The sequence below is a fragment of the Platalea leucorodia genome (genome assembly GCF_965183815.1).
Source record: "Platalea leucorodia genome assembly, contig: HAP1_HAP1_SCAFFOLD_24, whole genome shotgun sequence".
Lineage (NCBI taxonomy): Eukaryota > Metazoa > Chordata > Aves > Pelecaniformes > Threskiornithidae > Platalea > Platalea leucorodia.
Window position 1 is genome coordinate 479,958 of NW_028121458.1, and position 27,965 is coordinate 507,922.

At 51.6% G+C, this 27,965-nt stretch overlaps 2 pseudogenes across 2 annotated transcripts; both read left to right on the forward strand.

Annotated features, from left to right (window-relative positions):
• Positions 1–13,283: 13,283 nt before the first annotated feature.
• LOC309603159 (olfactory receptor 14C36-like) lies at positions 13,284–15,964 on the forward strand (annotated as a pseudogene). The gene is made up of 2 exons: positions 13,284–13,288; positions 15,006–15,964. The product of its transcript is annotated as an olfactory receptor 14C36-like (transcript).
• Positions 15,965–26,823: 10,859 nt separating this feature from the next.
• On the forward strand, positions 26,824–27,814 carry LOC309603160 (olfactory receptor 14A16-like; annotated as a pseudogene). The gene has a single exon. The product of its transcript is annotated as an olfactory receptor 14A16-like (transcript).
• Positions 27,815–27,965: the final 151 nt, after the last annotated feature.

The window sequence follows — 27,965 nt, forward strand, 5'->3', positions numbered from 1 at the left end:
AGCCTCTCGCAACTGTCCTGTGCTGGATCCTCTTGGCAACACACTGAGTGCTCTTTTTGTTTTTTCATTAGCAGTATCAAAAGCAAGCATATCTAAGAACTTTACTTTCATTCCCTCATCCATATCTGGATGAGCCATAATTGCAGCGTGCAAACGATCAATAAACTTGCCGTACGATTCAGTGGGTCCCTGCCTTACAGCAGTAAAAGCAGGTCTAATTTTCTCATCCTGCATCTTACTAAGAGCTTTATAAGCTAACTCCTGACTCAATTGCAATACCTTGGTAGCAAACTCTGCTTGCCAACCAGGTCGCGTAAAAGGCCCTGCGCCCATTAACATTTGAGCCTGGATTCCGAATAACGGATCGCCTTGTTGTCGAGGTATTGAAGCTGCCCTATCACAGGCAGTTTGCCAATGTTGGAAAAATTGTAGTTGTTGCGATGGTGGTAATAGCATCTGGACAATCATTCTAGAATCATAAGGAGTTAATAACTGTGCTGAAAAAATGTGCTGTAATATAGATTGAGTACATGGTGATTTTAAACCATATTGAGCAACAGCGCTTTTCGCTTCTTTCAGTATTTTCCAGTCCAGTGCTTCCCATACGCCTCTCCCGTTATTACCAACTACAACAGGAAAAGCCATGGGTAAAACCTGTCCCTCTATCATGGCATCTCGGATAACACCTTTCCATCGCATTGACGGATCCCAACTCCTCCCACCAACATCCCTTGCCCGAATACCCCCCCACCCCCCGATGGTTGTTGCGGTGGCAAAGACGGAAAAGCACCAGTTTCCACCGGTGTCCTAGTTGGAGCAAAAACGTTGGGTGCTGACCGTCCTGGGTATAATGCGGACAGTGACGTTGGTGGGTTTTCTGGCGGGGCCGCCAATCGCGCTTCTAAAGTCTCTAGTCTTTTTATCAATTCCTGTAATTCAGCTTTCTCCTCTAGAACACCATCGTTTTCCTCCTCCTCTTCGCCACCTGGTGGCAAAGGAGGGTAAAGTGAGGTGGTCGCCACCGGTGAGGGAGGTCGATTTGGTGGATCAGCCTCATCGTAACTCGGAGGGCGGTCCGACTGTGGTACATCGGGCGATGGTGGAGTAGCCTCCGCAGCGTTTTCTTCTGGTGACTGCACTTCGGTGGTGGTGGGAGCTGCAGTTGCAGTCCCTGCTAGGATCCGGACCCCTCCTGCAACGCGGGCCGGGGTCGCTGCAGGGATTGTCGGACCCGAAAACAACATACTGGTTGCAGAGGTGGGCCCGCCCCCTGGAGTCAAAGCCGCGAATGCCGATGCAGCGACTTGCCGCTCTTCCCCCATGCTTTTTAAAGTTTCATGAATCAGTCTCCACACAGTGGGGAATTTGCTCGTCTCTTTGGATCCTTTACTTATTTCTTCCCACAGTTCTTCCCCTATTTTCTCCCGTGTCATAGCATCAGAGGCAACTCCAACCATGGGGATCAAATCCTTTCCTTTTGCCCAGAGCAATAACGCTTTCAGAGTAGGCGAGTCATAACTTATACCTCTCGTTGAGAGGATATGTTGGAGGAGCTTAACCACCGCTGACTCTTCTTTTGTCATGGTAGCCCCCATCTCCTCCCCGGCCGCTCACCTGATCAGGGTGAGATTCCACCTTTTGCGCTAGCGTTTCCCGAGTGCTGGGGCAGCACTCACCTTCGGCCGGCTTCCGCCCCCTCCGTTCTCGGTTTCGTCAGAAAATCCAACTCCGATCTGAGGGTCCCTGTTTGGGCGCCACCTGCTGACGCGGAAGTCAAGGACACAGCACACGATCAATATGATCAAGCAAAATGTCGGTTTATTACATACACAGCTTAGTTAATATAGTTTCTTGCCTTCCTAATCATGCATAAACTTACCGCTAATTGGTTAACTATGTTTGGCAATATGTTGTTCATGCGCTGCTAGCAATATTCTGATTCGTTCATAACAATAGTTCACACGCACCGCCCGCTTCTCCCATATCTTGTTTTCAACATTGCAAGCCAATAGTTTCTTCCTCTTAATCTGCTTGTTTCATGTCTTCCAAACCACAGTCGACCTTCGCAGCATCCTTGAATTCCTCTTGCGTTAAATGCAGATTAAGTCCACATAGTCTGAGTCTGGGTTGCTCACTACATGTCCTTGGCTTTTCAGATATCCCACACCCTGCCACCTCCTCCCCATTCCTAGATGTGGTGGTTGCCGTTGTCTACTCAGTGGTGCCTCCAGCAGTGAACCCCCTCATCTACAGCCTGAGGAACCAGGCGCTCAAGGACGCACTGAAGAAGATGATTCAATCAGTAGTCTTGCAGCAGCAATAGCTACCCATGTCTCTTCACAAGAGATTTCCAATTCATATCAGGATCCTCCTGTGCTTTGGGCATTTTATCTGTGATAACCATGTTTGTCCAAGAAAGTCTGCAGCCACTCCACTTCTCCGGAGACAAGACACCAGTCTGTCTGACCTAGAGGCCTTTGTACATGCATCTGGCACAACTGTACAGGTGGCCTCGTGTGTCACATCTCTGCAATAAAAGGGAATTTCCTCAGTGCAGATGTCTGGAGGTTGGGCTCTTCTTCCAAACCTGAGGTCAGGAAGAGGCTGAAGAGATTACTCCCACGAGCTCATGCTGCTGTGCTTGGGTCCTCCATGGGCACAGTTCCCTGGGATAAGGCACTCTGGGTGCAGGGACGTCCCTATGGAAGAGCAAAGGAGCAACTCCGTGCTTCCAGGGGGGGATAAATGGCAGAGAGACCGATTTCTGCATGCACCAACTTGGGCAAGCTGCACTGTCACTGGGGCAGCAGGAGCAGCCTGAGGAGCCACTGGGCCAGGAGTCTTGTGCTGGGGAGAGGGGCTGTCTTAGAGGGGCTTCTGTCAGTTGGCAATAAAGTTCTCTTGGAGACAATAGGAGACACTGGCCTCTGTCTCCTCAGGCTATGGCTGGACCTCAGCCCTGGGGCTAATGGGGAAGGCTGAGAACCCTCTCTGCCCCCCAGGACCTGCTGTGCCCTTCAGAGGGGGGTGGCTGTGGGGTGAGTTCCCAGAGCTCTGCAGCACCCTGTGGTGGACGCTACTGTGGGGTCAGCCCAGACTGGGCTGGGCTGGGGAGGGGGCAGGGGAGGTTCTGGAGAGCTGGGGAGGGGCTGGGCTGGGCTGGGAAGTGCCCGGGAGAGGAAAGCACCAGTGTAGAGCTAAGCTGGGTGGGGGCACCCAGCGGGGTGCTCTCAGTGCAGAGCCAGGCATCACGGTGAAGGAAGCAAGGCACTGAAGGTGCAGAAGAGGGGCTTGGTCTCTGCCATGGTCCCTGGACAGCCCAGAGAAGCTCTCTCATGGAAATCCTCCCACACACCGGCCATTTCCATTGCTGGCCATACACCTCAATCCTGAGAAGGGTCCTTTGCTTCATGGTCACCTCTGTCCTCCTCCGGGGCTCTGTGGTTACCCAGCTCCACCACCTTTATTAAGAAAAAGGGAAGCAGTTTCCTACTGACACTTATTACACACAAGTCCCAGGGCTCTTGCCACAGCTGGTCTCTCAGCCAAGCCCTTTCTCAAACAGCTCCAGCTGGTTCAGGTGCTCATGGCCTTGTCTCAGCAAACGTTGAGATCTCCATTGACTGAGATCCCACCAACTGGCCTGGGTCCTTGCTCCTGTGTTTGACTTGGAGAGATTTCTCAAAAATCCCCAGCTCTCTCAGCCTCTCCTTGTCCAGAGTGGGCTCCAGGCCCCAACCACACTTCTGGCCTCTGCAGGACTCCCTCCAGTCTCTCAGGTTCTTTCTGGTGCTGGAGAGCCCCATACTGGACACAGCATTCCTGATGTGGTCCTGTGGTGGGTTAGCTTTGGCCAGCATCCAGACACCCACCCAGCTACTCACTCACCCACCCTCCTCAAAATGATGGGGCGGGGGGACATGGGAAAATAAGATTAAAAAGGTCATGGGTCCAGATAAAGACAGAGAGATCACTTACCAATTTCCAATTTATTGTCAAAATAAATTTGGATAGTGAGAAACTATGATAAAAACATTGAAGACCATTCCCTACCCAACTTCTTTTTTCCCAGTGTCCTCGTTTTGGCTGGGATAGAGATAATTTTCTTCCTAGTAGCTGGTACAGTGCTGTGTTTTGGATTTACTATGAGAATAATGTTGATAACACACTGATGGTTTAGGTGTTGCTAAGTAGCGCTTACACCAGTCAAGGAGTTTTCAACTTCCCATGCTCTGCCAGGTGCACAAGAAGATGGGAGGGGGCACAGCCAGGACAGCTGAGCCAGGCTGGCCAAGGGGCTATTCCATACCATTTGACGTCATCGTCAGTACAGAAGCTGGGGGAAGTTGGCCAGGGGTGGGGGACCACTGCTCAGGGATGGGGTGGGGAGCAATTGCATCATGCAACACATGCTTTGTATATTATTATTATTATTATTATTATTATTATTATTATTACTACTACTACTACTACTACTATTTTATTTTATTTTATTTTATTTTATTTTATTTTATTTTATTTTATTTTATTTCAATTATTAAACTGTCTTTATCTCAACCCATGAGTTTTCTCCCTTTTACTCTTCTGATTCTCTCCCCCATCCCACTGCGGGGGGGAGTGAGCGAGTGGCTGTGTTGTGCTTAGTTGCTGGCTGGGGTTAAACCATGACACCAGGCTCAAATTACTGCTTAATTCCCAGTTCTTCCACTCACTCCGGCACTGAGAGGCACAAGCGGGATGGGAAATGGGGGTTACAGCCAGTACCTAGTGGTTCATCTCTGCTGCTCCTTCCTGATGACAGTTTCCCCCTTCTCAGCATGGGTCCTCTCCACAGGATTCCAAGGTATTTGTTGTCAAGGCTAGGTGTTGTTCCTTTCTTTCTCTCTTTTCTCCTTTATACTTACAGAATAGTTGAGGTTGGAAGGGATCTCTGGAGATCATCTGGTCCAACCCCCCAGCTGAGGCAGGGTGAGCCAGAGCAGGTTGGTCAGCACCGTCTCTAGCTGGGTTTGGAATATCTCCATGAATGGAGACTCCACAGCCTGCTCTAGTGTTTGACCACCCTCACAATCTAAAAGTGCTTTCTTGATTTCAGACGGAAAATGTCCATCACCCCTTGTCTTGTCACTGGGAACTACTGAGAAGAGTTGGGCTCCTCGGTCTTCAGGCCCTCCCATCAGGTATTTATACACATTAACAAGATCCTTTTCTTCTCCAGACTGAACAGTCCCACATCTCTCAGCATTTCCTCCTATGAAAGATGCTGCAGTCCCTTAAAACAGCTTTGTCACCCTTTGCTGGACTTGCTTTCGTAGGTCAACAACTTTATTGTAGTGAGGAGCTCAGCACTGGACACAGCACTCCAGATGGGGCCTCCCCAGTGCTGACTGGAGGGGAAGGGTCACCTCCCTCCATCTGCCAGCAAGGCTTTTCCTAATGCAGCCCAGGAGGCTGTTGGCCTTTGCTGCAAGGGTGCAATGCAAGCTCATGCTCAGCTTGTTGTCCTCCAGGATCTCAAAGTCCTTCTCTGCAGAGCTGGTACCTTGCTGGTCCGCCACCAGCATGATGTCCACAGTGTGGCTGGGTCACAGGCTGCCCTCCCCCAGGGACTTTCTCAGCAGCACTTTGTCCTTCTTGCAACTCCCTCTCCTGCTTCTAACTGAGCCATCCAGTCTTCTGCTCACCTGGACCTGATACGCCCAAAAGAGGAAGGACTCGTCAGGGATGTGAAGAGCAGCGTCAGCCTTGGCTGTAGTGACAAAGAAATGGTTGTCTCCCAGATCCCCAGGGAAATGGGGAAGGAGGAGCAGAGAGCAGACCCTGCACATCAGGGAGTGAGAACTTGTTCTGTTGAGGGCACGGGCAGGTGGGATCCCATGGGATCCCATGTCAGGGCCCTGAGAGCATCCATAGGCCTTCATGGCCATGACCAGCCTCACCTGGGGCCTCTACCTGCATCTCTGTCCATGGGCCCAGGAGACCACTGAAGCCAGGCCTGAGTTTCAGCCCTAGCTGGATCTATGCTGGAGGTGTACAGGTCTCCAGACACAGCCATAGACACAGCCCTGCCTGTCCATGGACCTTACTGATACAGAATTGCAGACTCACTTCCCAGCTTGATTCTCTATGAGATGTGCAATGGAATGGCACCATAGCCCTCCAAGTGCCAGCCCCCAGCTGATTCACAGAGGCCTAAGGGCCTTTCTGCTGCCTTACCTCCTGTCGTTTGGTCAGGTTTTGGGAGGAGAGGAAGGCAAAGCAGGTGAGATTTCTGGGTGCCAATGACTGAAGCAGAGCCTTCACAAGTGAAATGATCTAGAGGCTATGCTAGTCCAAAACTGTTGTCTTCACCTCCTTTCTCAGAGGCCTTAAATCTTCTGCAGGAAGCTGGAAATGCTGAGATCCCTCCATCTCCCTCTCCCTTAGCAATGAAGTTGATAGTACCCAAGTCAGAGGCTTTGTTTCAATTCTGTTTCCAGCCTAAAGCACCCCATGCTCTGGAGCTATGCCAGGACACTTGCCTAAGGAAGCCACTCCTCTGGACAAGAAGGTGGATGTTCCCAGGAGTCTCAGGAGGCATGGCGTACTGATGGGAGCTGTTCAGGGAGCTGGCCAAAGATCTCGTCTCTATTTCTGTAATGGTGGCCTAGATGCCAGCTTCATGTCTAAACTCTCCCTCTGGATGCTGACATTTACTGAGGAACCTGGTCTGACCTCAGAGCTGGCCCTGCTTGGAGCTGGGCATTGGACTACAGATCACCTTCCAACCTAAATTGTCCTGTGAGCACATGATGTAGAGGCCCTCACCTCCACCTTAATCTTTTCTCCTAGGGCACATGGTCAGTGCCCAGACTCCTGGAAGAGTTGGTGGGAAAGAGCCTGCAGGGGGACTCTAGTCCAGCCTCCAGGCTGGCTGCGACTTTGTGGAGCAAAGACGACTTCCAAAGGTGGAGATCACAGAAATGCTCATCCTAGTCCATTTTATCTTTCCTATTTTCCTGCCAAGAGGCACTTTGTGGCTGTTGCCTCTTTCATTGGCCACTGCAAAAAGAGAGCTTGGATCTGTCACCTCTCCAGGGGGGTGTAAGCTCTTGTTAGGTTGCCCCATGCCTCCACTTCAGCAGGCTAGAGAGGCCCAGCTCCCTCAGACTCTCCTCACACCTCCTGCTTTAGGCTCCTCACTCCATCTTGGCAGACCTCCTCTGGGCCCTCTCCAGTCTCTCCACTTTCCTTTTGAAATGCAAAGCCCACGGGCTCCTATGGCAGCCATCATGACTCGCAGGCCCTTCTCCTCAGGGCACTCCCTAGCTGGTATGGTCACTGCCCATGCTGCTGCATGCAGTTGTTCTCCAGCTTTTCCTTCCAAACCTTCAGGTTTCTGTCAGCCAAATCCTCAGATGTGTCGAGGTTGCTCTGGACTGAACCTCCAGCAGTCAAGCACTGAAAGTACATGTGCTGATGTCCATCCTGAGGCACGGTGCCTTTAACAAGACCATAACTTAAGCAGCTGCAGGACACTAATGATGATAAGAAAAGAGTACTAGTGTAATGGAGTTGCTAATCAAGGGAGAAAGCACTGTGATAACCATCTCAGAAACAGCAAAGGTGGGTACAAAGTGAGGAAAGGCAGCGCCAGGGGGGAAATGGTGAAAAGGGGTTGGCTTTTTGCAGGGGAGGGGCTAAGGCTGGTTCAAGAGTAGCACTTGAGAGGTGGGAAATTAATGAAAAGGAAATGAATGGTGAAGCAAAGGAAGTGACCAGGGCTGTTTGGGGATACCTGTCAAGTAGCCCTGCATCTGAGCCACACAGCCTGGAGCAGGACAAGAAAGCTGCAGCTGCTCTGACTGTACTGACATGTGACTTTCTTCCAGGGTCACAGGAAACCTGAGAGCTTTCCGTACCATCACCACTGCCTTACTGAACTAGGATTTACTGTTGGTAAGTCCATGCTGACTGCTTTTGGGCACCCTCATCTCTTTTAGGTGCCCAGAGAAGTCACCCAAGAGGACTCTAACTGATGGCAGACTCCTCACCACAGTGAGCTTGTACAGCCTGGGGTTCCCAGGGTCGCACCTTGGGCCCCTTTCAAAGATGGGTGCAACATTGCCTTGTCCTCACTCACAAGAGACCTCTGCCCATCCCAAGTCAAAAGGGAGATTCAAAAGAAATATCGATCTTCCCCTGCAACTCCATTACCACCATTTTGCCTGTGACACAGTCTGTTCAGTTTCTCTAATCTTTCATATATTTGCACCTGTCCTGATACAATGGCCATTTCTGAAGTCATCTTTGCAGATGCCGACTGCCTCGGCAAAGGCCCTTGCCATTTTTCTCCAGTTTTCTCCTCCCCTTGTTCTTTGTTCATTCTGATACCTCTCACAGGTTGAGCTTCAGGGAGTAAAAGCTTACTTCTCTTTCAACACTCTAATTGTCTCCCTAGCCAGCTCTTTAATTGTCTTTATGTCTATCTTTTTGTATCCACCTACCTACCCTATGCTGCTGCTTTGAGCTTCAGGGAGTAAATTTGGCCTGTCTTTCAGTAGTCTAATTGTCTCTTTAGCCAACTTTTTAGTTATATCTCTCTTTTTGTATCTACTTATGTAAAACATTTCTCATAAGATTATCCCTGGTAGAAAGGCAACCTCATTAGAGGTAACTTGAATTGACCATACGGGTAGAGTGTGTTTTATTGTTTATGAAACATTATCATGCTTTACTTTTCTTTGCTTGCAAATAGGAAAAACGTGTGCAGCCAGTTCTCGAAGGAGAGCAGGTGGGAGATGCTGCAAAGGACCTGTAGCATCCAGCTGCAGACGTCAGGGCAGAAGTCTGATGCAAGGAACAGTGATGCAAGTCCCAGGGGGCCAATGTCAGAAATGGTGAGGTTTGGGAGGGAAGGAGCAAGGTTGTCCATACGGTGTCAGACCTCAAGGAACTGATTCTTCTACCTGTCCAGACCTTCTGAGGAGACACTCTGGATCATTATCACAGAGAGAATGCTGCTACAACCTCTTCTCTAAAAAATAAAATTAATAAAGTATTCCCTTTAAAATAAAAAATAATTCTTATTAGGTGCACTTTGAAATCTTCCTCCTTAACTACACTATGAAACAGCTCCAATTAGTGATACAGAGAGAGGAGAGGTGGCCGGGCACTCAGGAAAGCCTTCTCCTTACCCAGCAGAGCACAGCACCTCCCAGTTAGCAAAAGCCCAGGGCAGTCGCTCGCAGCCCCTTTGCCCTGCAGAGGGAAGCGGCCACGTGTCAGGAGAGATGCCCCTCTGCTGTGCCAGAGCTCTGGCTGCACAGGAGGCAACTCCTGCCCGGGACCACACAGCCTTGAGGGCAGAGGCTGTGCTGGGTGGGAGACGAGAGCAGGGGTCTTGCGCAGAGGCAGGTGTCTGCATTGGAGGGGATGGCAGGGAGCTTCCCAACTTCTCCCTCCCATGGCATTTGGGGTTGGAGGTTCCTAGAGCTCTCTGCCCATGTCGCTGCTGCCTGGAGCTATCCCTGCCGGGAACTGTTGCTCTGCCCTCCAGTTTTTCCCTGTCAGGGATCACAGACCCCATCACCCACTCCTGTCTGCTCAGCTCTGACCTCAAGAAACCTCCCAGTTCCAGGCACTCTCCAGAGGTACTCCCCGCTTGCAGGCAGGAAGGAGCAGGTCAGAGAAACCCTGCTGAGGACAGCAAAGGAGATGCTGGTGCTCTCTGGAGGTAGAGGAGTGGATGCAAGCAGTTGCCTTGCCTCCTACCAGACCTCCTGATCTCTCAGGGTGGCAGCTCAGGACTCTCAGGCTCCCCCTCCAAACGCAGCAGCGCCTTTTCCCTTTTGTCCTGAAACAGCAGGAAACTGAAAGCACAGCCTCAGGAAAGCTCTTTAGCTGTAAGGGATCCCCTGCCTTGCTCTTCCTCTGCAAAAGTCCCCTCTGAAATGCCCTGGGCAGCTCTGGCTGCACACCCTGCCTTCAGCCCTTCCCCCTGGTCTGACATGAGCCCCTGGGCTGGGAGGCCTCCTGACAGACCCTGCAGGCTGGAGCCTATGAACGCTTTCGGAGACCCTTCCCGCAAGGGCAGCTGCATTGCCCTGCACCAAGAGACTTACCGTGGCAAGGGCTGCAAAGGTTTCTTCCCTTGCAGCTCTCCTCTCTCCTTCCACTCCAGCCTGCCTTTAATCGCGCTCTGCCCTACTCCTTTGCCCAGAGCCCTGCTGCGCTTGGCAGAGGAGTTGCTCCTCGGCAGAGCTGTCTCTCTGCACTGCTGCCTGCTTACCAGGAGCTCCCTCCACCCCAGGAGCCTGTCTCAGCCCCGGAGGAGGGGACCTGCCCAAGATGTCACTGTCTCTGCCCCCCACCCCACTCGGCGCTCCCTCCAGGTGTCCCTGGGGCTCTCCAGGAACCTGCTTGGGAAGAGACTGAAGGAATCACCGCTGTTGACTGTCTCACCTCTGCAGAGACGTTTCTTTGCAGCAGTGGCCTTGCTGCTCTCCGAGACACAGTTAGGTCTGAGAATCCCCCTTCCTTGGCCCATCATGAGACAGGACACCCGGACACTGCCAGGGAGGCATCTCCTTTAGCCATGCTGAGGGAAGGCAATCAGCTGAGTCAGTGGAGGCATCTCATGCTGGATTTGTAGTGCTGGGGCTGGAAGGGACCTCAGCTGCCTCCCATGCCTGCCACAAACCCCCAGGAGGTGGGAATCCTCTTGCTTCAGTCGTGGCATCTGTTAAAAATAGGCACCTGCACTCCTTTCCTACAGTCCCATGGTCATGCCCCTGTCACTCCCGAAACACAGATGGGTTCTGCCCCTTTATAGCTTGATGGCATGAGGGTACACTGTGTACTGGTGTCCATTAGAGCCTTATACTCCTGCTGGTCTCCTGTGCCAGGCCATCGAATCCACACAGTCCAGTAAACCCGGTTTTCCCTTTCTTCCATCTGGCTGGAGGCAGGGCCCCCTCTAATCCTGGTCATAGCATTCATAGAATCATAGAATCGTAGAATCATAGAATGGTTTGGGTGGGAAGGGACCTTTAAAGGTCATCTAGTTAAACCCCCCTGCAATGGGCAGGGACTTCTACAACTAGATCAGGTTGCTCAGAGCCCCATCTAGCCTTTCCTTGAATGTTTCCAAGGATGGGTCATCTACCACTACTCTGGGAAAACCATTCAAGTGTTTCACTCCCCTCATTGTGAAAAATTTTTCCTTGTGTTCAATCTAAATCTACCCTCCTACAGCAGCCTTCTCTTCTCCAGGCTGAACACCCCCAGCTCTTTCAGCCTTTCCTCATAGCAGAGGTGTTCCATCCCTTGGATCATTTGTGTGGCCTCCTCTGGACCCGCTCCAACAGGTCCATGTCCTTCCTCTGTGAGGACTCCAGAGCTGGACGCAGTGCTCCAGGTGGGGTCTCACCAGAGCAGAGTAGAGGGGCAGAATCCCCTCCCTTGCCCTGCTGGCCACGCTTCTTTTGATGCAGCCCAGGATACGGTTGGCTTTCTGGGCTGCGAGAGCACATTGCCAGCTCATGTCGAGCTTTTCATCTACCAGTCCCCGCAAGTCTTTCTCCTCAGGGCTGCTCTCAATCCCTTCATCCCCCAGCCTGTACTGATACTGGGGATTGCCCTGAGCCAGGGGCAGGTGTAGAGAACTGCTAATGTAAAACAACAAGATGTCTCAAACAGCCTGGTGCTAAAACCACAATGCAGAGCAACGGTCGCTAGGACCCAGGACCGGACAGTACCCTGGAGTGAGGGTGAGGGAGGGAGCCCTGTGGAGACAGGGCGGCCTTGCCTCGGCCCCATTCCCCATGGTCTGTGAAGCGTCTTATTCCCCCCCACACCCCTACTGCCTGGAGGACAGCCCTGGTATCGCTCCTCTTGGTTTGACTGGGCGCTGATGTAATCTTCCAATTAGCAAAAACTACTAACCACTTGTGCCTTGGGAAAGGAATTTGGGAGGGAGATAAAAGATAACAAACTGTGGAAAACTAACGGCTCTAACCTTGAAGAAGAGCTAACAAGCCGACAAAAGTGAACCTCTTGGCACCAAAGACTGGACAGCGGCCAGAGAAGATACAACTGCAGAAAGTAGGCGAAAGGTAAATGTGGCGAGGGGAGATCACGACCACCGACTCAATTCAGGACCGAAAAGACTTGCCCCCCCCCACCTGAAAGGAGCATGCGTGCTAATTTACATAGCAAGCGAGGCTAATTTAAATACAGTAAACCAATAGTGTACGAAATGTTAATCACTAACCAATAAGTGTAAATTTAGGCGGGTTTATACTAATCATGTAGCCTGATAAATGTGCTGTAGTTTGTGTGTGTGGTGGTGCTCGTGTGTGTACCAGTACTCGTGTTTACGTTCGTGCTCACTTCTCCTCACTCTTTTTCTTCCCTCACCGAATACCCTTGTTGGCAGGACCAATGCTGGATCCAGGACTGGTGATTCTCTTTTCTCTCTCTTTCTCTCTCTCTCTCTCACTCTTTTTCACTTTTCCTAAGGTGGTTAAGTTGTTAAAGTTGTTAAATTGAAGTCAAGTACTGCATAGCCTACCTTGATTTTCTGTAAAACCGCACAGCTGGGGTGAATATAACTGTGAGGGTTGGCGGGTATCGAATATTTGTACTCAATATTTGTCTCTATAGAAGCTTTCTATTAAAGCTGGTGTTTGTGTATGGACCTTGAGTGTTGGCCCACCTTAATCCACACCGAGAGGATTTGCGAATCTTTGTCACTCCTCCTCCCTCCTCCCTAGGTGGGACGTGACAGCAGGACCTTGCACTTGGCCTTCTTCAACCTCATGAGGTTCACACAGGCCCCCTTCTCAAGCTTGTCCAGGTCCCTCTGGATGGCATCCTGTCCCTCGGGAGTGTCACTTGCACCACTCAGCTTGGTGGCATCTCAAAACTTTCACTTGATTGCACTATTCATGTCCTTGCTAAAGACATTAAACACTACTGGTCCCAGTATGGACCCCAGAGGGACACCACTCGTGCGTTGGGTATCTATCTCCAGGGGTGGTCTCCACTCCAAGGTGGGCTTTGACTAGATGATCTCCAGCACCTACAACCTCTCTTCTTCCTCTTAGATTTGACCTTGAAACTACCACAGGATTTCTGATGTCTCCATTGGAGTGGTTGTCTTCTCAGTCAACACCCAAGGTTGAGCTTGAGACCTTCTAAAGATCTAATGGCCACCTGGCACTACCTGAGGAGGACAAGCCTTGAGCCCACCCAAGGTCTGGTGAAGACCTGGGCAGAGGCTTCCCTCCAAGGAAGGCTGGATGAGGTGAGGGGAGTCTCAGCCAAGGGCTGAAGGCGCTGGCGCACAGCAAGGTGAAGGTCAAGAAGCGGGGCTGCAGCTGGGGCCAGAGGACACATGGGGCATGGCATAGTGGAGGGAAGGGAGGGAGGGGTATGGCCAATGGACGCACTTAGGGGTGCCAAGGTTGCACTTAGGGGTCCAGGGGGGCCCTTAGGGGTCTGGGGGGCAGTTAGGGTTCTGTACAGGGATGAGACCCAGTCTATAAGGTTAAAGAGATCCAGTTTGTATGGGGACGGGGCCCAATCTCTACTGGGATGGGGCCAGGGGATCCAGTTTGTACTGGGATGGGGCCCAGGCTGTACTGGCAGGAGTTAAAGGGATCCAGGCTGGACTGTGATGGGACACAGCCTGTACTGGGAAGGGATCATGGGATCCATTTTGTACTAGGACGTGCCCAGTCTGTAATGGAAAAGGATAAAAGGATGCAGTTTGTACTGGGACAGGGCCCAGTCTGAGCTGGGCAATGTTAAAGGGATCCAGTTTGTTCTGGGATGAGGCCCAGTCTGTGCTGGGAAGGGGACCAAGGGATCCAGTTTATACTGGGACAGGGAAAGTCTGTGATGGGAGGCGTTAAATGGATCCAGCTTGTACTGGAAGGGGGCTCAGTCTCTACTGGCAGGGGTTAAAAGGAACCAGTTTGGACTCGGACAGGGCCCAGTCTGTACTGGCAGGTATTAAATGTGTCCAGTTTGCACTGGGAGAGGCCCCATTCTCTACTGGGAGGTGTTTGAAGGATCCACTTTGTACTGGGAGGGGGCCCAGTCTGTACTGGGAGAGGTAAAGTGACCAGGTTTGTACTGGGACAGGGCCCAGTCTGTACTGGGAGGGGTTAAAGAGAACCAGTTTGGACTCAGACAGGGTCCATTCTGTACCATGAGGGGTTAACAGGATCCAGTTTATAATGTGACAGGGCCCAGTCTTTACTGGGAGTGGTTAAATGGACCCAGGTTCTGCTTGGAGGGGGGTCAGTCTGTACTGAGAGGGTTCCAGTGTGTACTGGGACTGGTCCCAGTCTGTACTGGAAGGAGTTCAGAAAAAGAAATCTATGTAATAGCTGAAAAAGTCTTAATTTCCAGCTTTTCATGATTTTTTAAGAAATTTTGCTGATCCCTGAGGGATGCTGCTAGTATCTGGCTCCTTGGAGGACTTTGTACCACTGACAGAATTTGTTCCTGATCGTCCAGCCAACTTCCCACCCACCGCATCATCCACTTCTTCAGTCCAGATGTCAACAATCCGCTCTAGGGAGACCACGGGAAACCACATGCAAGGACTTGCAAAAGTCCAGGTACACAGCATGCCCTTCTTTCCCCTCCCACATGGGTTCAGCAATCCTTTTCTTGTCCTTCAAGTGATGGAGATAGCTGCAAGAGCATTTGCCCTGCCACCTTCCCAGGGGCTGAGGTGAAGCTGACCAACCTGTAACACTCCCGGTCCTCCTGGGCTGTTGCTGCCTCCATGGGTCATTGCTGGAAAGCAGGGCTGACCCTTCAGGAGCCCCTGGGGAGAGGGCACGGCTCTGCACAGCACACTCAGCCAGCACAAACCACAGCTGAAGCCTCCGAGCTGCATAACAGCCCCCCCCAGGAAAGAAAAGCACCCTTAGGTAGTTCACAAAGAATGAATGAAATGTGGCTCAGAGAAGATTCTCTGAATTTTTCTCTTTTCTCTCCCTTGGCAGTTTCCATGCCCAGAAGCAGCAAACGTCCAATGGCAGCTCCATGAACGAGTTCCTTCTCCTGGCATTGGCAGACACGCGGGAGCTGCAGCTCTTGCACTTCTGGCTCTTCCTGGCCATCTACCTGGCTGCCCTCCTGGGCAATGGCCTCATCATCACCGCTGTAGCCTGTGACCACCGCCTCCACACCCCCATGTACTTCTTCCTCCTCAACTTCTCCCTCATGGACCTGGCCTCCATCTCCACCACTGTGCCCAAAGCCATGGCCAGTTCCCTCTGAGACACCAGGGCCATCTCCTACTTGGGATGTGCTGCACAGCTCTTTTTCTTTCTCTTCTTCATTGGAGGAGAATACTTTCTTCTCACTGTTATGGCCTACGACCGTTACGTGGCCATCTGCAAACCCCTGCACTACGGGACCCTGCTGGGCAGCAGAGCTTGTGTCCACATGGCAGCAGCTGCCTGGGGCACTGGGTTTCTCTATGCTCTGCTGCACACGGCTGATACATTTTCCCTCCCCCTCTGCCGAGGCAATGTCCTGGACCAGTTCTTCTGTGAAATCCCCCACATCCTCAAGCTCTCCTGCTCAGATGCCTACCTCAGGGAAGTTGGGCTTCTTGTGGTTAGTGCCTGTTTTGGATTTGGTTGTTTTGTTTTCCTTGTGGTGTCCTATGTGCAGATCTTCAGGGCCGTGCTGAGGATCCCCTCTGAGCAGGGACAGCACAAAGCCTTTTCCACGTGCCTCCCTCACCTGGCCGTGGTCTCCCTCTTTATCAGCACGGCAGTGTTTGCCTATCTGAAACCCCCCCTCCATTTCCTCCCCAGTTCTAAATCTGGTGGTATCATTTCTGTACTCAGTGGTGCCTCCAGCAGTGAACCCCCTCATCTACAGCATGAGGAATGAGGAGCTCAAGGATGCCCTATCTAAACTGGCCCAATGGGCGCTATCTCACAGACAATAACCTGCCTCCCTTTCTATGCACATTTCCCACAGTTTATCTTAGTCCACCAGTCTGCCTTTTCCTCTTGTGATAATCCAAAGTATAGAGAATTTTGTGGGTTTGTACTACTTATCTTGAGGCTTGATGTTATTGTGTCTGGCCCTTGTACCATACTGTATCAGATGTGGCCTGTCAGATAGCAGCTCTTCAGTAAAATGGGATCTCCCAGGTCCAGTGCCTGAAGGCCGGGCTCTTCCTCCAAAGGTATTTCCAAGATAATATCCAAGGAATTTGTCTTTTAAGCTGTCTGTTCTCCTCATGTTCTCAATGTTTTAGGAGTTAAAGGTCATGTTACTATTTCATTCCACTGAGCCAAATGCTCTGGATTTAAAAGCTCTCTTTTTGGTGTCCAATGGGAGAGGAGATGGCCCATGAGCTCCCATTATCTCCTCAGGTTTCTTCATGTATGACAGGAGTGATGGCATATACCAGACTCTCTGGAAATGAGTTTGGAGGGGTGAGGAGAGGAGAGGATGGGGACTCACCATGTGCCCTGGGGCTGGAATGAATGGAGGCTCAGAAGGTGAAACACCCTCAATGGTGAAGTCCCGAAAAGTAAAGCACTAAATAAATGTATCCATGAACAAGGTCTCTGCAATGCCATGGGAGTCAGTGGGGACCCAGGAGGAACAGGGAGGGGAGCCTGGAGAGATGCAGGAGCTGCCTGAGGAGGCCCAGGGCCAGGACTGTCACATTGTCCTGGGCAGTGGGGCTGATGGAGGCAGAGAAGGGGGCAAATGCAATCAGGTATGGGCATCACCTACAACATGTATTCAGGAGATCCAGAGTGTTCCTGGCCCCTATTTACTCATGCCCTTGGGGCCAGCACCATCCCTGGAGCTGATGGTGAGCCTGAACTGAGCCTCTCTGCACTCTGAACAGTGCCTCTCTGCCCCCCAGGAGCTGCTGTGCCCTTCAGAGGGGCTGGGGCTGTGGGGTGAGTGCCCAGAGCTCTGCAGCACCCTGCGGTGGGCACTGCCGTGGGGCCAGCCCAGGCTGGGCTGCTCTGCTGGGCTGGGCTGGGCTGGGGAGAGGGCAGGGGAGGTGGGGAGAGCTGGAGAGGGGCTGGGCTGGGAAAATGCCTGGGAAAGGAAAGCAGCAGTGTAGAGCTAAGCTGTGTGAGTGTGCAGGGTGGGGGCACCCAGCACTGCTCACAGTGCAGTCAGGCATCGTGGTGAAGGAAGCAAGGCACCAAAGGTGCATAAGTAAGAAGCCCAGTCCTTGCCATGTCCCCTGGCCACCTCGGGAAAGCTGCCCTGGGAAAACTGTCCCAGATCAGTGCCACACACCGGCCATTTCCATCTCTGGCCATACACCCCAACCCTGAGAAGTGATCTTTGCTGCATGGTCACTTCCCTCCTCCTCCGGGGCTCTGTGATATATCCAACTCCACCACCGGGATTAAGAAAAAGGGAACCAGTTTCTTAGAGACACTTATTACACACCAAGTCCCAGAGCTCTTGCCACAGCTGGTCTCTCTCAGTCAAGCCAGTTCTCAGACAGCTCCAGCTAGATCAGGTGCCCATGACCTTGTCTCAACAAATGTTGAAAAATCCATTGATTGACATCCCACCAACTGGCCTGCATCCTTGCTCCAGTGTTTCACTCTGAGGGATTTCGCTAAAACCCAGCTCTCTCAGCCTCTCCTTGTCCATAATGTGCTCCAGGCCCCAACCAGTCTATCCTAGGCACAGGATCTGGCCTTTGTCCTCCTTCTATTTCATGAAGGTCCCCACAGGACAGTCCTCCTGCCTCTCAGGTTTCCCCTGAAAGGCATCCCTAAGGCACAGGAATGGTCCTCCCATGCTAGTAACATTGAAAAATGTGGTGAGAGTTGCCTCCTCCGGGTCATGGATACAGGTGTTAAACTGCACAGGGCTCAGGAGAGTCCCCTGTGCCACCTCACCAAACCCCAGTATGGCCCCTGGCCTCCAGGTAGAGTCTGGCCCCTTCACCACTGCTCTCTCAGCCTCATCATCCAAGCGGTGTTTTGCCCATCTGTTTGTCTGTCCATCCAGACTGTAATGGCCTAACTTGGGTACAAGAACATTGAGGGAGACCTTGCCAAAAGGCTTGCTGAAGTGGAGGTAAATGACATCCATTGTTGTCCCCTCATGCACAAAGGAAGCTACTTCCTCATGAAGGCAACCAGGTTGGTGAGGCATGATTCACCCTTGGGAAGTGCATGACGATGCTCTTCTCTTTTGGGTGCCCAGGAATGTCACCCAAGAGCACCCATTCAATGGCCCAGTCCTCACCAAAGTGAGCTTGTACAGCCTGGGATTCCCTGGCTTGTACTTCTGGCCTCTTTCAAAGATGGGTGCACCATTTGCTTGTCCTCACTCACAAGAGACCTCTACCAATCCCATGACCTTTCAGAAGGGATATTCAAAAGAAATATTGATCTTCACCTGTACCTTCTTCATCACTCCTCTGCCTGTTAGATGGTGTCTTTAGTTTCTCTAATCTCTCAAACAGTTTCACCTGTCCCCATACAATGACCATTTCTAATGCCATCTTTGCAGATGCAGACTCTCTAGGCCAAGGCCAGTTCCATTAGTCTCTAATTTTCTCCTCCCATTATTCTTTGTTCATTCGATGTCTCACCTACCCAGCTGCTGCTTTGAGCTTCACAGAGTTCAAAGCTTGCCTGTCTTTCAGTAGTCGAATTGTCTCTTTAGCCAACACTTGAGTTGTTTTCAAATCTATCTGTTTGTACCTATCTATCTAAAACATTTCTCATAAGATTATCCCTTGTACAAAGGCAACCTCATTAGAGACAGCTTGTACTTAGCCTGTGGTTACAGAGTGTGTTTTATTGTTTGTGAAAACTGATCATGCTTTGCTTTGCTTTGCTTGCAATAGGAAAAATCCTTATGTGGCCTGTGTGCAGCCAGTTGCGATGGATGCCCTCGACCTCTTAACCAAACGAGCAGTAGTTTGGTACAGGCTTCAGAAGAGGTAAAGGCGTGAGCCGTAGCCAGGCCATGAACTCCTCTAGTTTCTATCTGTTCTCTGAAAACCCACAAAGGAGACGAGGGGTACATGATGTCTATGAGCTTGGAACACCAATCATGCGACTGACACGGGAATAGTGGGTGGCTATTCCAAGACTCAATTATCAAGGAACAAAGAAACTCGGGGGTACAAGGAGCCTCCTGCATACCTTTCCTATCGCATGTAATTTGACCGCAAGCCAACCACTTTATCCTATAAATACGACAGCCTCAGTGAGCCTTCTTTGAGCTCTCCCTGCTAGGCAGCGTGGGTGCCTGGCGGTGATCCCCCCTTGAGCTGGGACACCTCTCAAGGCTGCTCCTCAAGGCAGAGAGACCTTTTAACAACGACAGATCTTTGGTAGGAGACTGATATCGTGCAGAACGTTGTAGCATGGTAACTTTGATTTTGTCTTGGCAACTTTGATTGCATGCTGAATTGACAAATTTTGCCTATATAATCTCTTAGACATAAATCGTTGTCCAAGTCTGAGACTAAGATTGGACCTAGCCACACCTAAGCTCCATCAGGAGTTTAGAAAGCAAGGAGGTCTACTCTGAACCTTGTGACTCAACGGGAGGGTCCTCCTTACCCTTTTGTATCCCTGGTCTCCCCGTGAATCATGTGAACTTGAGTGTAACTCAATTTTCCTTTGTATGTTTCTTCCATGCAGTAATTAATAGAGTAAACATCATCATCTAACTTATTGAACCTTGAGCAACCACTCTTAAACTTTGTTAAATTCCATCGAATTCATTGAACTCTGTCAAAATTATTATTCTACCTGAATAAAACTTATGCCATAGGAGCCAGTGGGGTTCCCATTTTGAAAGGAGGATGGAGAAACCGGAGAAGGTCCAGAGGAAGTCGGTCATGATGGGCTTCGGGGCCTAACGCACATGAGCTGTGTGGAGAGGTGGAGGCACCTGGGCCTCTTTAGTCTGCTGAAGGAGAGGCACAGGGCAGTCTAGAAGCAGGTGACACCGACCTGGAGAAGTGGTGGAGCCAAACTCTTCTGCGGTGTCAGATGGTATGGCAGAGGCAACAGCCACCAAGTTCCTCCGGGAGCTTCACACTGGGCCTTAGGAAACCCTGACAAGGCAGGTGGTGCTGCCCTGCAGCAGGACATCCAGAGAGGATCTTTCATTTCCATGTTTGGAGGTTTTCAGGTTTCAGCTCCACAAAGCCACAGCCAGCTTGACCCTGGGGTTGGTGATACCCCACCCTTTGGTGGGAGGCCACCATTGCAGACATGGAGACAAGGCACCTGACCAGCTCCTTGCACCCAGGAATCGGTATGCCATGCCACCTGAGACTCCTGGGAACAGCTACGCTTTTGTCCACAGAAGCGTGATTCCTCTTCATGTGTCCTGGCCAATCTCCTGACCCATGCGGTGCTTTAGGCTCTGAAGACAATCAAAACCAACTTGATGACTAGGTTAGTCTCATTTTACATGCTGACATGCAGGGCAGATGCAGGGAGCTCAGAGCTTCCAGGCTCCCTGCTGCACAGTTAGGACTTCAGAGACTGGAAAGGCAGGTAACGGTGTCGTGGCGGTGTGCTCCACATCAAGGTTTTGCCTTCCTTTGTGCCTTTTCACTAACCTGGGATCTGTCCCTTGGCCACCTTTGGCTAAAAACAGAACAACTCCCCTATTCCACCTCCCTGTCCTGATGAAAACTGTGAGAAACAGATGGAGCAGAGATGATTTAAGGGCAATTCTGTCTAAGAGCTGTAAGCATTAAATAATAACGGAGAGTTAGCAGTGAGAGAAAAAGCACTGTTCTAAGAATTGCATGCCAGAGGCTAATCACGGAGAACTTGTAGCTATTTTGTCAAGTAAAGATGAAATGGAAGAGCTTCAGTTCATCATCGCGAATACGAAGGAGTTCCCTTACAGCACTGTCCTGTTACTGCCATTAGGGACAGTACCACTAATTCCAAAACATCCTTGAGAGCTTCTTTATTTTTCCTCGTCTCCAAAGCTCAGGCTGCTCAGACCTGGAAAGTACTACCTCAACTCTCTGCAAACCAAGTCTCTCCAGCCTTCTCTCCTCCACACTCTTTTACCCCAGGACACTTCTCCCCATCACGTCAGCACACTGCCTGGTCTCTATTTTTGATCTGGGTGAAGCCAGGGTACTGCCTCGGTAAGCCTTCCCTACAGAAGTCCTCTCTCCCTGCTGATCCCACTTGTGTCACCGGACGCTAGGTACAGCTCCATTTTCCTGCTGCAGAGCTCCATGGCATGGACAGTTTTCCTGTTTCTTTCATGAGAAAAGGTGACAAGCAGGAGAGACTCCGTGCCAGGGAGTCCCAGCCTTGGGTGTTGCTCACCTGGTTCTTACTGGCATCTCTGTTGGTGTACCTGGTACTTTTCTGTGGCTACTCTTTCTGCACAGAAGATCTTAAAAAGACAAAGATTTCATAGCAGATGGTCGTAAAAGCCCTGTTATAGACAACAAAGTTTGCCATGGGCTCTGGCGGGAGCCAGGAAGATAGTTAACAAGCACCAGGAAGATCCAGGAAGCTTAAGGCCACTTCTGAAGAGTGAGTGGCTGTAAGCAACGCTGACTGGCTGTGCGTAGGTCTCAGAGAGAGGGTCGAGGGGTGTCAGTGAGAAACAAGGAGGTGGCTGATGGCTTTATCCTTTATCCTTAAGCATATCTGAGCCCAGAAATGGAAAGCAACTGATGTGTGTGGATGGGGAAGAGGAGGAGGTTTGTCCTGGGAAGATGTCAGGAGGGAAGACCCCTCTTCTGCAAATCAGGGATGACAGACATTTCCATGTGATGTGCATCCCCTAGGAGAAGGGGAACGCTCGCTGCTGAGGATGGCTGTGCTCAGTCATGCACCGTGAGCTGACCGTGCTCCCTTTACCTCCTTCACTTCCCACACTTGGATGGACCTCAGGAAACATCGATGAGCGTGGAGGATGCACAGACCTCCTGGGCTGAGGTCCTGCCACTGCAGGGGAAGAGGGAAGGGTTTGTGAGGCACATGGTAGTGCAGGGAGAGAGCAGAGCATGTGAGGATTCAAGCAAGTCTGGGGCTAGGACATCTTGGGTGCTAGAGGAACGTGAACAGGGCTTTGAAAGAAGCCAGATGGGTTGTGGGGAACTCAGAGACATTGGCAAATCCTCAGAAAACCACACCTTTGTGTTTGAAGAACAGTGAGGACACAGAGTTATCAGTAAGCCTTGGGATATCATGGGGGCAGAGTGAGCTGGGGAAGCAGGGGTGGTGGTTAAAATCTGCAGAGAAACGGGCACAGACAGAGGACAGTGTAGGACAGCCTGTGGTGGGGAAAGCCAAGGGCTTTGGTAGGGCTGGGACCCAGAACTGAGGTCCTTGTTCTCTTGGCTAGGGCTGCTGACTCTTGGGCTGAGGCCCATGTGAGGACACCAGTTCCTTGCAGCCCCCATACTTTGTTGCCTCCTCACCCCTGAGAGAGCCTGGGAGGTGTCTTAGCACTGACCAGCACTCAGCATCACAAACCCTCACATCTCTCTGCCCCTAGCAAGAGCCCTGAGACACCCAGGAAGGAAAGGATCCCCATTCCTAGGGTCCTGGGGTCAGGGCTTGGCCATCCTCCTTAATGAAACACGTCAAGGGCTTTCACAGCCCCCTCCACTTGGCTTTCTGCATGTGCCACTCTCACTAGTTACCATGCTGTCATGCGCAGGTGTTGCAGGCTGTGAGGAGGGTCCAGTCTGAACATGACGTCATTCACAATTGAACTTGGAACCTAGCATGTTTCAGGCCTAAGAGGCAATATCACACCACGAGGAGAGGCTGGCTCTGGGGATGCCATGCTTGGTGCTAACCCACATGCAGAGAGGGAATTCATGACTGCAAGAATCGTGGTAGCTATCATCAGAGACAACAGAATCACCGAACCATTCAGGTTGGAAGGGACCTTGGGAGGTCTTTAGACTAACCTCCTGCTCACATTGGGATGAGCAATGAATTCCCATTAACTTCCTAAGGGCTTTTGTCCAAGAGTGTCCTGAAAATGTCTAAGATCTTTGGTGGACTCGTAGAGACCCTCTGAGGAAGCTGAGGGTGCCTTTTGCTGCCAGGTAAGGACGGCTACAGGATTCCTTGACTCCAACAAGCTGCTACTAACCTCAAGCATCTTCTAACGAACCCTGTCCACTGTCCTTCATCAAAAGGTGCAGTGTTGAGAGGCTGCTAAAGTTTTTCCAAACCTTGGACTGTTACCCCGTGCTGCTCTTCCCTGTAGGCACCAATGACACAGCCAAACCTGCAAAGGATTGAGTGTGACTGCATGGCTCTGGGGATGACGGGCATGGTGGCACAGGCAGTGTTCTCCTCAGTCCTGCTGGTGAGGGGGAGAGGCTTGGGGACTGGACAGATCCTGTGGGTCAGCAATTGGTTGCACAGCTAGTACCAGCAACAGGGGTTTAGTTTCTATGACCAGGAGACCCTCTCTGAGGACCACTGACTGCTGTCAGTGGTGTCTACGCTGTTCCTGAGGCTGTTTGGCAGAGGTGAAGCTGATCTCCAGCAAGAACAAGGTGCTGCTGACAGGCACACTGTGAACATTGCTGCTCTGTTCCTTGCCTGTATCATCAAGGGGGTGAGTAAAGGGTGGCGGAGAGAAAAACCAGCAGCTTGAGAGTGTAGGCACACGAGTGCAGACCCCAGTGTGATGTGCTTCCTATTCCTGCACTGTCCTGCATCTACTGGCTAGAGCAGGGACGGACCTTGCTGCAGGGCAGTGGTGGCAATCAGTGGCTTGCACAAAGGCAGTGCTGTCTGGGCTGTGTGTCACACACAGGCTTTGAAGGGGGGCAGCTTTCCTGTGCAGAACCAGTGCTGTCCCTGCCAGCTGCACGTAGCTGTCTGTGAAAGCCTTGGCACCTCACATAACACTACAGGCCTTTCTTTGGCCATTCCATTGAGTAACTGTCCTGAAATCTGTTAGGCCATGTGGGGATGAAACGAGACAGCTCTCATGATAGTCAGGAGAGATCTGGGAAGTACAGCTGATGGAGATCAGAAAGCGAGAGACTTAGCTCTCCCTGTGGTCCATGAGTCCATTTGATCAGCTGAATCCCTGTGTAGGCTGCCCAGAAAATGACAACTAGAGAAAGATTCTCTTGTCCTAAACGTGTGCATCTGCTGTCATCTCAGTTGTCCAAAGGAAATCATCCTCCTGCTCAGAAATGATGCCCCAGATACCACCCTGTCTCTCAGAGCAGATACATTAGAACATGTAGTTACCTCCATGTCTCTTGGACCAGCTCTGGCACCTCAACTGTCACCAGGTGTTTGCATCTGAACACCTCACTCCTGGGCTTCATCTCCAGTAATTAGCATGGGAGCTGCCTGCAGGCAGCGAGGGGAGAGGAGCCAGGCAGAGAGAGGTGTTAAAGGCAGTCAGCAGTGGGAGGATGCTGAGAGCTCACTAAGGGAGAAATCCTCACAGCCCTTGACACGGTAAGTCTCTGGCTGCAGGAATCTCCTGAAGCTGGTACATCCCACAGTTGACAGGATCTGTCAGGATGACTCTCACAGTATCCCTGTTGGAGAGGAGAGGAACATGCTCCAGAGCAGGGCTTCCCTGCTGCACAGTCAGAGGGACAGGGCACGATCGCTGCCTTCTCCTGGGGACAACTGCAGGGGTGTGAAGCTGGGTGTGCCCAGGGCCGTCCTTCCGAGCAGGGTCTGTGTGCTGGGGCTGTGTGCTGGGGCAGGGACTCTGCCGCCTGCCAGGGTCAGCACTCAGCCTGTCCGGGGAGCTGCCCACGATGCCGCAGGGAGAAGCTGTGAGTGGAAGGCAACCTCTGGCAGGGCAGGACAGGATCCTTCTTCTGCAGAGAGCGTGCTGCGTGGGTCGGGGCCGCTCACAGCTCCAGATCACCGCTACGAAACTTCCAAGGGGATGTTTCAAGGGGAAGTTCAAGGCAGGGTTTACAATAAAGATAAGGAGATTTCCCAAGTCTGTGTTTTCAGTTTCGTACTGTGAGGGCAGGGGAGAGAAGAGGGGCAGTGGGGGAGGGAAAGAGAAAGAGAAAAGGACCTGTCAAGTTTGAGCAAGTCATTGAGACTCCTGAGCTGCAACTTGGAGTGGCCAGTAGGTCTGCTAATAGCCTCCTAAAGTGCCTTCAACTGCTCTTCTGCCTATGGACAGCACCAGCATCACCTCTGCTGGACCCATCAGGGTTGTTCTGAACTTTTGACACTCCCAACAGGAACATGTGCCCAGCCAGTCCCTGCAAACAGAAGGGTTTCTGTAGGGCCAAGGTGAGTGCCCAGAGGTTCACATGGGATTTGTTAGCAGGGAAAAGACATGGAACAGGGAAACACCACCCAGGGAAAAAAAAAATCTCTAGGCAGCAGATATATGATCAGGAAATGAGAGGAAACTAAAACCAGAAATGTTGTGGGAGGGAGAATGAGCAAGCCTCCTCTCCCACCCAGCAAATCCCATGCCCTCAGGGCCGCGGGGTCCAAGGCGTGAACCACCTCCTCTGCAGCCAGAGCTCCAGCAGAGCCGTGGTGCAGCTCTCCAGCCACGGGCCCTTCTCCCTCTGCAGAGCACAGGGGCTGAGAGCAGCTGCCCGGCAATGTTGGTGTCCGGGAGGTGGTGTGCACAGCTGGGTAAGGGTAACGCTGTCCTGAGTCAGTGCCTGAGTGCTTCTAACCTGGCATCTCTCAGCCAGACCCTCACCTTATTTTAACTTGTTTCTCCACTGGTCTAGGTTATTCTTATTTTATTTTGTTCTTGCTGTCAGGCTCTCTGGGGATGGGAGTTTCAGCTGCAGAGTCACACACTGATCTTGTGTGTCATCCCATGCAGGTGTGTCCATGGGAACAGGTGTCCCAGCTTTCCTCTCACCTGTGGAGATCTCATCCATACAGTCTGTGGGGCTGGGGAATGAGCTGACTCTTACTGAGATGCCATCTTTAGGGCACTTGGCTGTCTATTTGAGTTGTTCTTCCAAGCCTTGAACTGCCCTCAAGGATGCAAAGCTGTCCCATAGCACCTCTCTTTTCTCTGAAAGCCCCATGGAGAACACAGAGACTCTACGACCGAGGAGATGCTGTCGGGTTGGTGAAATGAGGCATGTGTGTCCTTGGCTAGAAGTGGGGTTCTGAGACCTTGAGAACGAGTGAGACATTTAGTGGTCTGCAGTGAATCCCTCTGCTCTCAGCAGTGTCTGGTGCTCTTCAGGGCACCATGGGAGTGTGATCACCCTCCATCTCTGAAAGGTGCAAGCCCAGGGCAGCTGGGAACAAGGCGGAGGGACAGACCAGCTCCCTTCACTCTGCTCTAAGCCACAGGCAATCCTCCTGCCTCTCAGGACTCCCTCTGTTCTCCCTGAGGACAGCAGAAATTCTGAGGTTTCTGACATCCAAGAACACTCCCCAGGAGAAACGGAGGGAAACTTTAAGAATAAACTCTGAAATTGCCCTCTGCCATTCTGCTTCCTCACCACAGGGAGTGCAGGTGCTGACAGGCCCTTCTGCGTTAGGAGCAGTTTCATCTGACAAAGTCCAACACCAGGACTGGGTCCTTCCCCCACCTTTCCCATGAACCCACTCCTGCAGAGCAGGCTGACTCCTCGGCAGGCAGCAGGCAGAGCCCGTATTTCTCATGGCACATTCAGCCAGCACCAAGCAGGGTTTCAGAAATGGAGCTGAAGGAAGTTCTCATAGAAAAGTAAAAAGGGGGTGGGTGTAGAAAGGGGAGCATCTAGGAGAAATGGCTTTTGTTTTGTTTAGAGAAGTCTCCCCTAACTTCTCACTGCATTTTCCTCCTTGGACAGTCACTCATGACCAGAGGCAGCAGATGTCCAACGCCAGCTTCATTACCGAGTTCCTCCTCCGGGTTTTCGCAGACACACGGGAGCTGCAGCTCTTGCACTTCTGCCTCTTCCTGGCCATCTACCTGGCTGCCCTCCTGGGCAACGGCCTCATCATCACTGCCATAGCCTGTGACCACCACCTCCACACCCCCATGTACTTCTTCCTCCTCAACCTCTCCCTTCTCAACTTGGTGTCCACCTCCACCACTCTCCCCAAGTCCATGGCCAATTCCCTGTGGGACACCAGGGCCATCTCCTACTCGGGATGTGCTGCACAGGTCTTTTTTTTTCTTTTTCTGTGCTACAGCAGAGTTTTATCTCCTCACTGTCATGTCCTATGACCGCTACGTGGCCATCTGCAAACCCCTGCACTACGGGACCCTCCTGGGCAGCAGAGCTTGTGTCCACATGGCAGCAGCTGCCTGGGGCACTGGGTTTCTCTATGCTGTGCTGCACACTGCCAATACATTTTCCCTCCCCCTCTGCCAAGGCGATGTCCTGGACCAGTTCTTCTGTGAAATCCCCCACATCCTCAAGCTCTCCTGCTCAGATGCCTACCTCAGGGAAATTGGGCTCCTTGTGATTAGTGCTTGTTTAATATTTGGGTGTTTTGTTTTCCTTGTGGTGTCCTATGTGCAGATCTTCAGGGCCGTGCTGAGGATCCCCTCTGAGCAGGGATGGCACAAAGCCTTTTCCACGTGCCTCCCTCACCTGGCCGTGGTCTCCCTGTTTCTCAGCACCTCGTTTTTTGCCTACCTGAAGCCCCCCTCCATCTCTTCCCCATCCCTGGATCTGGTGGTGGCAGTTCTGTACTCAGTGGTGCCTCCAGCAGTGAACCCCCTCATCTACAGCCTGAGGAACCAGGAGCTCAAAGACCCACTGAAGAAGCTGAAGAAACTATGTAGCTGCTGCTTCCAGCTTCACGGAGTTAAAAACTTTCCTATCTTCCAGGAGTACGTCTCAATAGCTCTTTAGCCCACTCTTCAATTGTGTTTATGTCTATTCTTTTTTATCTCTAGGTCTCAAAGAGCTCTTGTATGAAGGGTCCTTGAGAAAGGCAGACTGCGTCAGATGCAGTTTGCACTTAGCATAAGGTTGAGGAGAGCAGTTTATGGTTTCCTGAATT